We start from the raw sequence: 13,349 nt of genomic DNA on the forward strand, positions 1-13,349 counted from the left end.
TCCCCCGAGTCCGCCTCCTCCTCGCGCTTGATGTCCAGCAGCCGCGGGGGCCGGGGGCGGGCGGAGGGCAGCCCCCCCGGCGGGGCCAGGGGAGGCCGCGCGGCCAGGACGCGCTCCATCACGTCGAAGAACCTGCAGGCCCTGCCGCCGCCGCGGGGCGCCCCGCCGCGCTCCTTGAGGCGGCGGTACTCGAGCTTCATCTTCTTGATCTTCTCGCGGCACTGGTCGCCGGTGCGGCGGACGCCCTTGCCGCGCAGCGCCTCGGCGATGCGGTTGAAGACGTGCTGGTTGCGCAGGCAGCTCTCCAGCTCCGCCTGCACCGAGCCGTCGGCCCACAGGCGCAGCAGCTCCGCCACCTCCGGGTCGGACCAGTTGCTGCCCCGCTCGTACTTCTTCCCTCGGAAGTCCATCGCCCCGCCCGCCCCGTGCAAAAAACGACCACCACCCGCAGGTCTGCAAAGGGTCGGGGGGGGGGGGGGCAACCCGGGCGAGTCGTGCTTAAAGCGCGGCTCTGGGGGCTGGGACGGGTTTGGCCCGGTTCAGTTCCTGGGTGCGACCGGCGTCGAAGGCAGGAGGAAAGGGCCGGGGTCCAGGAGCACCTTAAAAACTAACACGACTATTTTCTGGTAGCTTTCTGAAGCGTTAGGCAAAGGGGGGGCGGTGCATTTCGTCGCCCCCTCCCTGTTTTCTGCCGCGGCGGGATTTGGACCGGCACGGCTCGGCTCGGCTCGGGTGCCGCCCGTCTGCAAAGCGGACTCCCGGGTGAAGGAGGAGGAAGGGGGGGCCAAAAAGGGGACGTTCACATCCGGTGTGTCGGCACATGCGTGCTGCCTTTATTCCGGGATAACTTTGGCCCGCGTCAATCACCCGGACCGCTCGCCCGGCTGAGCGGAACAAAGCGGAGAAGTACCAGCGTCCTAGGGGGCGGGGCGTAGCGAGGCCCCGCCTCCGGAGCGCTGTCAGCCCCGCCCCCTCTTTAGAATCTCCGTCGGGAGAGCCCGGGGAGAACCGGGAGGCGTCCGCTGGGCGAAGAAGCCACGTGCGGCAGGCGGGTCGTCGAGGGTCCTTCGAGGGGTTCCATGTTTTTTGTTTGTTTTTAAATAAAATTTCTCCCTAACAAAATATTGTCGAAGGCTTTCACGGTCAGGGTTCATCGGTTCTTGTAGGTTATCCGGGCTGTGTGACCGTGGTCTTGGTATTTTCTTTCCTGACGTTGCGCCAGCAGCTGTGGCAGGCATCTTCAGAGGAGTCACACTGAAGGACAGGGTCTCTCAGTGTCAAGTGGGTAGGAAGAGTAGTATATAGTCAGAAAGGGGTTGGGTTTGAGCTAAATCATTGTCCTGCAAAAAGTAACAAAGATAATGTGCTAATCATTGTCCTGTAAGTATCAAGATGAGGGTGTGGTATGTTAGTGTTTCTCCCTAACGCTCATTTAATACTTATTATTTTTCTAGTAAATTGATATCATATATAGTTCTATTTCCATTATACCATGTTGTTGTTTTTAATACACCGGGCTTTCAATTTCCGGTTTGGTTAAAAGCAATGGGAAAAACATGACTGCGAAGCCCACGCTGCTTGGGAGCAAACCTTTTTATGCATCCTCTCCCACGCTGGTCGCCCTCGAGCAGCTCAGTTTACACTAGTGGTTCCCAAAGTGGGCAGTACCACCCCCTGGGGGGCGGTGAGATTACCTGGGGGGGGGGCATAAAGAGGCAGGGGCGCTAGAATTGGGCCCCTTCAACTGTGTTCTCTAATTTGCAGTAGATCAAGCTATGGCACCATGCTGGCAAATGTGGTGGAAACTATCAGATTCTCCGCCCCCCCAGATTTTGAAGAGCTGGTACCACTGGGTCAAGTTCATCAGTTTTGTTGAATTAATTTCAGCTAGTAGAAAAGGGCAAGAGTCCAGTAGCACCTTAAAGACTAACAAAAATATTTTCTGGTAGGGTATGAGCTTTCTGAAGAAGTGAGCTGTGGCTCACAAAAGCTCCTACCCTACCAGAAAATATTTTTGTTAGTCTTTAAGGTGCTACTGGACTCTTGCCCTTTTCTACTACTGCAGATAGACTAAAACGGCTACCCACTGTGAATTAATTTCAACTAAAAAGTTTTAATTTGATATTGAATAGATGAGCATTTAATTATTACTGTTTTGAAATTGTATTGTTGTTATCTTCTTCAGTGAGTCATGCAAACCCCTATTTTAAATAATGCTTTTTAAAGGATAGGTTAGGGGGCGCTGGGGTTGAGTCTGTGGAACCAAGGGGGCGGTGGCCTGAAACGTTTGGGAACCACTGGTTTAGACTGCGAGCCTACAGATGCTTTCGTCGGAGTAAATGCCATCGGCCTTATTTCTGAGTAGACGCGCTGCTGGTGTCTGGTGTGCAAGGCATTGGCGTCACAGTATGGGGAATGGCTGAAAACTCAGACACGGGTAGGCAGCGTCTGCCCAGAGATAGAAGGGAGATTCAGGCTTCCCTAATAGGCAGAGAGAGCCGCATTGTAGTAGGATTGTATGCTATGGCTAAAACAAAAAAGGACTATTGGGGCACTTTAATGAGGACTGTGCATTGCTTTCGCTTTCTGGAGGCCCACTTCATTATTTAATGAAATGGAGGTCTAGTCAAAATCTTTTGCAATATTTGCAGTAGTTGTGTATGGTACATAGTTGAGAGCAGATACAATTTTCTCGCAGATTTTTCCAACTTTGACATTTTAATTGCTATGAGTTAATAAAAAGGCATCTTTGTAATTGACAGTGGTGTGTCTTCCATTGAGGTGAGGTTGAAGAGAACAGGCATTCAAGAGGCAGTGTGGTGTAGTGTGAAGAATGTTGGACTAGGGTCTGGGAGATCAGAGTCCAGGTATGCACCGTGCCATGAAACTCACTGGGTTACTTGGGAGCAGTCACTCTCTTTTACCCTAACCTACCTCATGAGGTTGCTGTGATGCTGAAATGTGGAACAGCGAACCACGGGGAAAGAACATGCTGGAGAGAGCTGGGTTTACAACATTCCTGGAACTGGAATTCATGGAAGAATTAAAGTGAGAACGTGACACCCAGATGTTAAGCCCAAACACAACTGAAAACCAGAGCCAAGTGTACAAAGTGTGGCACTGTCATATGGCTTGCTCGTGTCACTTTCTAAGTCTCTTGGGCTCTCCCACATTCTCTGCAAAACATTCATAGCAAGAAGTTTTTATGAGATGTCTTGTTTCTAACAAATGCCTCCCTTTCCAAACGCTGTTAAATTTTTCCAACATTGCCATGAGCTATGCTCCTAATTATCACAAGGGCACCCTCATGAAACAAATAGCCAAAGCTCACAATGAGAAGCATAATCGATGCTTCATTTCCCACTAGGCTGATCTTCAGAGATATTTAAGACTTGGGGATTCTCATTATAAATAGAAGCTGTCAAGATGTAAATAAGAATATGGGTTTTCTCTTATTTACAGTCAAGGAATTCATACTGTGGGTTTGTCGGGGATGGGACTGACCTACTTCCTCTTGCTTTCATATTGTTATTCCACTTTTTTAATTGTTCCAAATGATTTCCTGATTTATTATATATTCTCTGTGTTGTTCTAATCCTTGGTTTGTGGAACTCATTATATACACTATACAAACCTTTGTAAATAAAAGGGCTTGGATCTTAAGGTCTTGTTTTACCTGTGCATCCCTTTTATTTTTGAAGCAGCACAAATAGTCCCTTTACCTTGTTCCCTCAAATAAATTTGTCCTTGTGCAATCATAGCGCAAGCAAAAGCACCACTTATGAATTGGTGTCTCTAAAGAAGCACAAGTTCGCTGATGGCAACATGTATCAACGACTTAATAAAGCTTATGACCTCGCCAGATGACCTCGGTCAGCAGTGATTTTGACCAATTGTGCATGACTCAATAGAACTCACAGTCATGCTTAGCCTTAAAATTAGTCTCCCTGGAATCCACAATCCTGATGAAACATCTTTCGCTCCTCTCCACAATCCTATGGACATGATGGTAACTGCTCAGTTCCCTTCCATATAAGCACTGTGCCTGAGCCTTGGCATCTTTCCCTGGCATGACACAGGGGCTTCCTCTCCAGACTAGGCCAATGCCACCTGCCTTAAGCCTCATGAGAAGATAATTTACAAAGTGAACTAAGCTCTCTATTTTATGTCATATTCCTTTAATAGCGGATGCTTGACTCACAAAAGCTTATACCATAGAAAATTTTGCTGGTCTTTAAGGTGCTTCTGGGCTCAAATTTCGATACACTACTACAGATACCCACCTGAAACTTTAATATTAGGCATTGTTAGGCTAGAAGCAAAACTTTACATGATAGTGATTTTTGAAGCTTCATCTATACGCATTTGTCCCAAAGCAGGCCCTGTTGAGTACACCGAAACAGGTCACTTTTGATCCACTTTCAATGTACTTTGCAGCTGGATTTTACTGTGTGAAATGGCAAAATCCACTAGCAAATTATTGTTAAAGTGCATTGAAAGTGGAATGAAAGTGCATTATTTGGCATGTGTGAAAGTGCTCTTATTCTCAAATATGTGTATCAATGGTTGCTGCCATAAAAAGAAAACCAGGACCCTTTTCTGGATCAGATAAATATCTGTCCTATTTGGGACACACTATAGACTAGAAAGGACTTTCGACTTCTTGAATTCAGGTTTGTGGAGATTAATTTTAGTTGATGTACTAAGTAAAGAGTCAACGTGAGCCACATTGTGGTAGTTTTACCCAGTGAAACGTCCTATGTTCATTTCCATTTTGTTGAAGTGCCCCTTTCTTCACTGGCTAAATTCTGATATTCTCAAAGTAGATATAAAAAGTAGATAGCAGTGATGGTCCATAGCAAAAATCTTTTTTAAAAAAATCCAAAGATTTCTCAGCAGTTGTGAGAAGAATTTGTCAACAGATGGCGCTGAATCCATGCATACTGGAATATGAGCCCTCCAAAAGCTTAGTGCACTTTTAACCTAATTTGGAGCTTCAGCAGGACTTCACTGAATAGAACATGCCAGGAGGCTGAGCTGGGAGCATGAAGAAACACAAGCCAAAAAGATCTTGGCAGTACAAGGCTTTCTGTCAAGAATTAAGATGTTCTTGGATATTGGCTCTGGGGATTTTTTCCCTCCAGTTTCCAAAGCAGATCCAATTTTCCAAAGGGATCATTTCAATTGCCGGGTGGGTGGGGGAGCTAATTTCACCAGTTCCACAGGTGGGGCAAATGGGAATATTCAGAAATCTTTTTTAAGATTTACCTGGGAAACTAAACTCTATGTATCTGCTTTTTGGACCATGCAGCTCCTGCTGTCTCCTAACAATTCCTGTGTGTGTTATGTGGCATCAGGTCATTTCCACCTTATTGATTTCTTTACATTATTTATAGTCCGCCTTTTTCACAGGGACTCAAGGCAGATTACACAATGAGTGAGTCAATACAATCAACAAAACAATGCAATAGGATTTGATTTGTAAAAATCAGGAACCAATCAGAAATCTAAAAGATGGAACTGAAGCAAAGCATAAGTATTAACATGACACATTAAACAGTGCAAAAATTACATGGTAAGATAATGCTTACAGTACTCAGTACACAGTGTATACCACAGTCCCTTATACACCACAGTCCTTTATCATTTCTCCATGTAACTTTGTGGATAAAAGTCCTTTATCATTTATCCACATAACCATATTGTACAGTGAACCCTATTACTTGTGTAGAAAAGCCCTCTTGAATAATTAAGGTTTGCAGACTTTGCAGAAAGCCAGGAGAGTTAGAGCTTTCCTGACCTCCTTGGGCAGGTCAATCTGTAAGGTGGGGGCCACAATGGAGAAATCATGTGTACAGGCAGTTGTTGATTTTGTCCAGGTTAGCACCCGCAGAAGGCACTGCTGAGATGAATGAAGCTGTCGTGTCAGAGCATTGGGGTGGGGGGAGGCGGTCCCGAAGAAAGAGAAACCAATGCCATGATGGGCTTTGTGATAGCCAGCCTCAAATTGAGCCCTGTAACTAATGGGGAGCCAAAGGAGTGTCTGCTGCATGGGAATAGTATGCATGCTCTTTCTAGCTCACGATAATAGATGAGCTGTGGCATTCTGCACCAACTAGAATTCTCAAAATGACTCTGAGAAGAGGCCTTCGTTGGGTGCATTACTGTAGTCCAGCCTTGATGTTACTGTGGTATGGCTCATATCAAGGTAAGGACTGATCCTATAGGCTAGTTGAGTTGGTAGAAAGCATTTTCTGCAATTGCATTAACTTGCTTCTCCAGCAATGAAGATGGATTCTGTATAACCCCAACTGAGTCAGCAAGGGTCAGCTAAACTCCATCAAAAGTGGAGAGAGCCCAATGTCCTTCAAGTTTTCTGCCTTACCACATCCCTATCAATTAATGACCTCCACACACACTATCTTTTAACAGCCTTGCTCAGGTCTTGCAAATTGAAGGCCATGTCTTTTTTTATTGAGTCAACTCATCTCACGTTTGGTCTTCCTCTTTTCCTACTACCTTCAACTTTTCCTAGTGTTATTTTCTTTTCCGGTTAGTCTTGTGTTCTCATGATGTGATCACAGTACGATAGCTCCAGTTTAGTCATTTTAGCTTCTAAGGAGAATTTGGGGGTGATTTGATCTAGAATCTACTCATTTGACTTTTGGCGGCCCATGGTGTTCGTAAAAGTCTCCTCCATCACCACATTTCAAATGAATCAATTTTCTTTCTGTCAGCTTTCTTCACTGTGCACCTTTTGCATTCATACATAGTGATGGAGAATACCATGATATGAATTATCTTGGTCTCCAGTGACGCTTCCTTACACTTAAATATCTTTTCTAGCTCCTTCATGGTTGCCTTTCCGTGTCTTACAGTGCATTCCTAAGGAGAGTTACTCCAGTCCAACCCATTGAAATGAATGGGCTTAGACTGGAGTAACTCTCCTTAGGAATGCACTCTTAATCTCCTCTTGATTTCTTGCTTGCAGTCTCCATTTTGGTTGATGATTGAGCCAAGGAAAAGAAGATCTTTAACAATTTCAATTTCTTCATTCTCAGTGTTAAAATGGTGTTTTTCCTCCATAGTCCATAATTTCGAAAGAAATTTTATTTATTGTTGCTAAATTATGCCCTGTTTTGGTTAAAAATAAAATACAACAGCATTCTAGTTTAGGTCAGGGGTAAGCTGATTTCAGCATTGCATGGTACATTTATTTTACTAGAATCTCCGTAAGACATCATAATTTACTCATTTACTTTCTCCAAGTTCTCAGGTTGGAATATGGGGATTGGATGATCCCATGGTTTTCTTCCTCGCAACAACACTGTGAGGCAGGCTAGGCTGAGAGAGAATAACTGGGCCAACGTCCCACAGTGCATTTCATGGCTTGAGTAGGAATTTGAACCCAGGGTTCATCTGTGAGTCTGGGGAGGAGGAATGGCCCCTTGACACCAGCCATTGAGGTTGGTCAAAAGGGGAAAATGTTTTTCCACAGACAAACAGCAGCATTTCCAGTATCAGTTTCCCACTTGATTTTGGAGCGTATTCAGTTTTTCTTTGATATAAGCAACGTTGAAAAAAAGGCCTGCAAGGCTTTTGGCAAACCAAAAGTTCAGTTTATACAAACAACTGCAATTTCTTTGGACTGTACAATTTATCATCAACCTGACCTTTAGGTCTGTAAACATGCCTTCTGCATGTGGAGAGCCTTTTAAGCCTTTCTAATTACTTCTGCAAATGGAGTGGATTGCATTTCGAAATAATTTCTTTGGATTAATAACATTTTGCACTCACCATATAATACAGTTACAGTGCAATTCTAAGCAACATTACACCTTTCTTTTGGATGGGAGTAACTGTGTTTGGAATTACGCTGCACAACACTTAAAGGAAGCAGGAGTGCATTGAGGGTAAGGGACTGGCCAAAGTGAGAACTGCCAGCTTTTTTACTGGCTCTGCTCCTGTGCCTTGAACAGCAAAGGGACATGCTGCAATTTAGTAATTTATGGCATGGGGATAAAGTGATGTGATGGGAAAAGCCTCAGCTACTTAATTCCTTCCTGTCAGCGTGATGGTAAGGACCCAAGAGAAGGGCCAGTAAAAACATTAGCAGGAGTGATGGAAAGGCCGTTTGTTAGGGTTGCCAGCTCTGGGTTGGGAAATACCTGAGATTTTGGAGGTAGAGCTTGGGGAGGGGAGGGACTTCGGCAGGGTAGAACGCTGTAGAATCCACCTTCCAAAGCAGCCATTTTCTCCAGGGGAATTACTTGGTCACTTGGAGATCAAGTGTAATAGGAGATCTCCAGGTGCCACCTGGAGGTTGGCAAGCCTAGACATTTGTAGAAACGAGGCTGCCCAGGGCCATCAAGAGGAGGGGCTAGGGGCACCAAATTCCATAGGTCCTGATCACTGTGCGGGCTCAGAGAGCCAGGCCAGTCATGCAGTTGGTTTTCACGTGATTCTTAGGCTGGTCAGAAAAGCCTGCTTGTACTTGAAAGCATTGAAGAAAATTTAAACCACACTCTGAAGTCATAGGATTGCCAGTCCCCCCCCCCCGCCGCCCCCAGCCATTGGCAAGAGATGGAGGGGGGTAGAGTTGCCAGATCCAGGTTAGGAAACTCCTGGTGATTTGGGGATGGAGCCCAGAGAGGACAGGGACCTGAATGGAGTAAAGTGTCATAGGGTCCACCCTCCTAAGCATCCATGTTCTTCGGGGGAACTGATCTCTGCCGTCTGGAGATGAGCTGTAATTCCAGGGGATTCCCGGGTCCCACCTGGAGACTGGCAAACCTATGACTTAAATTTATGTGCCTCAGCCAGGTTTTTCCTCTGGCTATCTGGTGACATGGCTATCTGGCTATCTGGTGACATGAGCTGCTGATCTGTTCCCTGAAACCAACCTGTAAAGAATTTTTTTTGTTATTTATATACAACTGCTGCCTCAGAGATTTCCGTGTTCTACTCGCTCACCATAAAGCTTACTTCCCAGCAGCAAACCCAAAGACCTTACACTTGCCACCTTTAGAACACCTGGTAACTGAGGAGAAGGTTTACAGTTTAAAACAAACCTGGTCCCTCCAAATCAAAAGAAGCTTTGTGGGTCCCCTCAGTTTAGGGTTGCCAACCTCCAGGTACTAGCTACAGATCTCCTGCTATTACAACTGATCTCCAGCCGATAGAGATCAGTTCACCTGGAGAAAATGGCCACTTGGACTCTATGGCATTGAAGTCCCTCCCCAAACCCTGCCCTCCTCAGGCTCCACCCCAAAAACCTCCTGCCGGTGGCAAAGAGGGACATGGCAACCCAACCTCAGCTGGCAGAAAAGGCCGGTCACACTGGGACTCTGGTGGGGCTGGCTAGGGTTGCCAACCGACTAGGGAACAAATACTATCCCTGCTGCTATGCCTTTAACAGTAATTGGGTATGCACAAGTCAACAAGCAAAGCTTTTCATGGCACAGAGGCGCAGAACACTACTGCGGATAAAACTGCTGTTAAAAAGACAAGCTGGCACAGACATCTCCTGCATGAGCCTTGGACAGGTGATTAGGAGAGCACACTGTGCCAGCCCTTCCCATTTTGTTGGCAGTCCAGTAAGCACAAGAGGCCTACTGAGGAAAGCTCAGAGCTATAGTAAGCCTTTGCCCATCCTTATTTTTAGCGCGCATACTTCCCTTTCTGATCTTTTAAGTGGACTAGAGTCACTCACTGTTGAGAATGGTAATTCCAAAATAAAACAGCATAGGAAGGAAGAAAACCAAGTCCTTTGTAAAGCGCACCTATATCTCTGTTTCACCCTTTGTAAGATTCAAATAGAGCCATCAAGTAGGTGGGACAATTTTGTGAAGCAGACATGCAGGAGAAGGCATCTGTTAATACAAATGTCTCAAATAACAGTAGTACAAATTATGTCCCATTTTTATTTAAAACTATCTCTAGTAGCAGCAATGCATGGAAAGTAAGCCAGAAGACACCGTTCCACATTTGATTTCACTTGCCCTTTGAGAGAATACTGCCCATTGCTACTCCCACCAGGGACAGCCTCTCTCTAGTCAAACTTAGGCAATTTTCTACGGTGCCAGAACTGAGGGGGCACGAAAAGAGATAGTGGGCCACTCGCAGCCCCAGGCATCCAGGGGGCAGGACAGAGAGGAAGCTGAATGAGTATTCCTCCTACACATGTCTACCATGCCTGAAAGGTAAAGGTAGTCCCAGTGTGCAAGCACTGGGTCATTACTGACCCATGGGGTGACATCATATCCTGACATTTATTATGAGGTGGTTTGCCAGTGCCTTCCCCAGTCATCTTCCCTTTACCCCCAGCAAGTTGGGTACTCATTTTACCGACCTTAGAAGGATAGAAGGCTGAGTCAATCTTGAGCCAGCTACCTGAAACCCACTTCCATCGGGATCGAACTCAGGTTGTGAGCAGAGCTTTTGACTGCAGCCCTGACCTGGATGGCCCAGGCTAGCCTGATCTCATCAGATCTCAGAAGCTAAGCAGGGTCAGCCCTGGTTAGTATTTGCATGGGAGACCACCAAGGAATACCAGGGTTGCTGTGCAGAGGAAGGCCCTGGCAAACCACCTCTGTTAGTCTCTTGCCATGAAAACCCCAAAAAGGGGTCACCATAAGTCGGCTGCGACTTGATGGCACTTTACACACACGCACACACACACACACACACACACACACACACACACACACACTGCAGCTTATCACTCTGCTCTCCTACCATGCCTACTCAGAAGTACATTCCACTATCTTCAATGGGATTTATCCCAGGTAAGCATGTTTAGGATTGCAGCCCTTAGAATTACACAGTTCGTATTCCATTAGGTTTGTGTGAGTATGTTGATTGGCGGGGGGGGGGGGGAGTACAAAAGTCACAGTTTGCCTAGGGTGCCAAAAAACCTTCGGTGGCCCCTGACTCACATGTATACATTGGTTTGCTATACATCACTCGTTACTTGTTCACCCACCTGTCTTGAAGGCTCCTTTCCTTCTCCAAATTAAGGTGCTAATTAACTTCTTCCCCCAACTCAGTTTTGCTTTCCTCCACAATCTTGTCAATTTCCCAAAAGGCTTTGAGAACTGATCATCTCCTGCTTTATGGAATGGCCTGCCTAGATCTGCCGCTGCGTTAGCTTTCTGGAGAGACTTTGGGTGAAAACGCATGGTCGCTTTATCCTTTTTTAATCCCTGTTTTAGCCAGGATTGAACGCACATTAGGCAAAACACATGTGTTCGATCCAGGCTGAATCCTGGCTGAAACAGGGATTAAAGGAGGATAAAGCGTTTTCATCCTTTGAGAAGTCAAATGGCTTGAGTCTTTCTTATGAATTCATAGGTGATTGAAAGCAAAATGAAAAGTGGTCAAAAGTTTGGGGTTGGTCTGTTCGTGCGGCATGAGAAGGAATGTGTTCTCTTGTTTTATGCTTTTTTAACTAATACTGTAACCCCCCTGGAATCCCTTTTGGGAGAAATGCAAATTAAAAATGCTGAAAATAAATACATAAATGTGAATGGTACACTATATTAGGCCAAAGCTGCCGACATTCCTAAGTCTGGCATTTCCATCACTTCAGTCCATTAGGAGTGTCCAAGGGAGACTTGAGAAGAAATGATGGGAGACCTTTCTTTAGCTGTTATGATCTTATAATGGCTCTAAAAGCCTTTGCTTTAACTGCATTGCCATGTTTATAGAAACTGGATTCTGAACCTTTGCTTCTTTCCTGGCCTTCATGCAACATTATGTCCTATATGGTACAAACTGTTCAATCCCAAACCGCGGGGGGCTACAGTAAGGATGCCCCAGAAAAAATGCTTCAAGAGAACAATTGTCATATTTTTAGAATAGACACTGACCTTTGATACTTTACATTCCAGCATTAGAGGAATCACAGCTGGGAAAGTCCATCCCACTTTCCACAGAGGTCATGATAATGAGACAGTCATCATTTCCGCAACACTGCCTTTCATTAATAAATACGGAAACCAGCCATGTGGATTCAGGGAAAGGGGGCAAAAAGACCCCCTCCGCTGCTGCCATCCTTTCCACTGGCAAAAGTAGGGTAACAGGGAAACTCCAAGTTCCTTCTCCCCCTTTGCAGCACTCCCTCACCGTGCTAAGTGGACAAATGATTTTTAAGGTGAGTTCCCCCGGTCTATGTCTGACTGCAAATGTGGCACACCCATGACTCGGCATGTGTCAGGTGTATTGTACAGTCACAACCTAAGAGGAATTCCAACACATTTGTAGCAGTTAGCAGTTATCGTTATCCCAGCCTGAAAAACTATGCAAGCTAAAAGTGGGATGCAACTTCCTATAAGGCCAAGAACAGGGTAACACTTTACCCAACCTGGAGACCCATGTGATCCCAGGCTGCAACCCCATCAGCATGCAGAAAATGTAAGGCTTCCAATATGAAAGAACTCCCCCACATCTTATTCAATGAGATTTACAAACCTTAAAACTAATTTTCGGTGAAGTATTCATAGCTCTATTTATTTATTTTCACCCAGAACTGGGGCGGAATCTGAAAGACATTTCAGCAGGTTAACCACCACAAACAGCTCAGAAATTTTGTTAGTCTTTAAGGTGCTATTGGACTCTTGCTCTTTCCTACAGCCACAAAAAATGACAGGCATTCTCTTATGGGACAAGAGTAGTTAAGCCACTCAGGTGTTTTGCACCATTTTATCACATGGCAGGATACAGTGTTCCAGCAACACACTGAGTGACAGAGATCTCCGCCAGCTAGCTTGATCACTTACCTGGGCTCTCACTACTATTAATCTACAGGCGATCAGGAGATAGGGTGAGACAGAAGAAGTAAAAGTGAAGAATCATGTCTGCCTTGTCCTCATTTACTATCTCAGTCATATGGTTCTGTCTTTTTTTTTTTCATGAGCTACAGAGCCCTGTGGCACAGAGTGGTAAGCTGCAGTCCAAGCTCTGCTCACGACTTGAGTTCGATCATAACGGAAGTTGGTTTCAGGTAGCTGGCTCAAGGTAGACTCATCCTTCCATCCTTCTGAGGATGGTAAAATGAGTACCCAGCTTGCTGGGGGTAAAGGGAAGATGACTGGGGAAGGCACTGGCAAACCACCCTGTAAACAAAGTCTGCCTAGGAAACGTCGGGATGTGACGTCAACCCATGGGTCAGGAATGACCCAGTGCTTGCGCAGGGGACCTTTACCTTTTTACAGCAGAGAAGTAAAAACGTAAAGGTAGTCCCCTATGCAAGCACTGGGTCATTCCTAACCCATGGGGTGACGTCACATCCCAATGTTTACTAGGCAGACTGTGTTTACAGGGTGGTTTGCCATTGCCTTCTTCAGTCA

At 45.7% G+C, this 13,349-nt stretch overlaps 1 pseudogene; it reads left to right on the forward strand.

Annotated features, from left to right (window-relative positions):
• The window catches only part of LOC130478586 (eukaryotic translation initiation factor 5A-1-like), a 145,900-nt pseudogene that overhangs the window by 64,519 nt on the left and 68,032 nt on the right, over positions 1 to 13,349 (forward strand).

The sequence above is a fragment of the Euleptes europaea genome, chromosome 6 (genome assembly GCF_029931775.1).
Source record: "Euleptes europaea isolate rEulEur1 chromosome 6, rEulEur1.hap1, whole genome shotgun sequence".
NCBI classification, from domain to species: Eukaryota; Metazoa; Chordata; class Lepidosauria; order Squamata; family Sphaerodactylidae; genus Euleptes; species Euleptes europaea.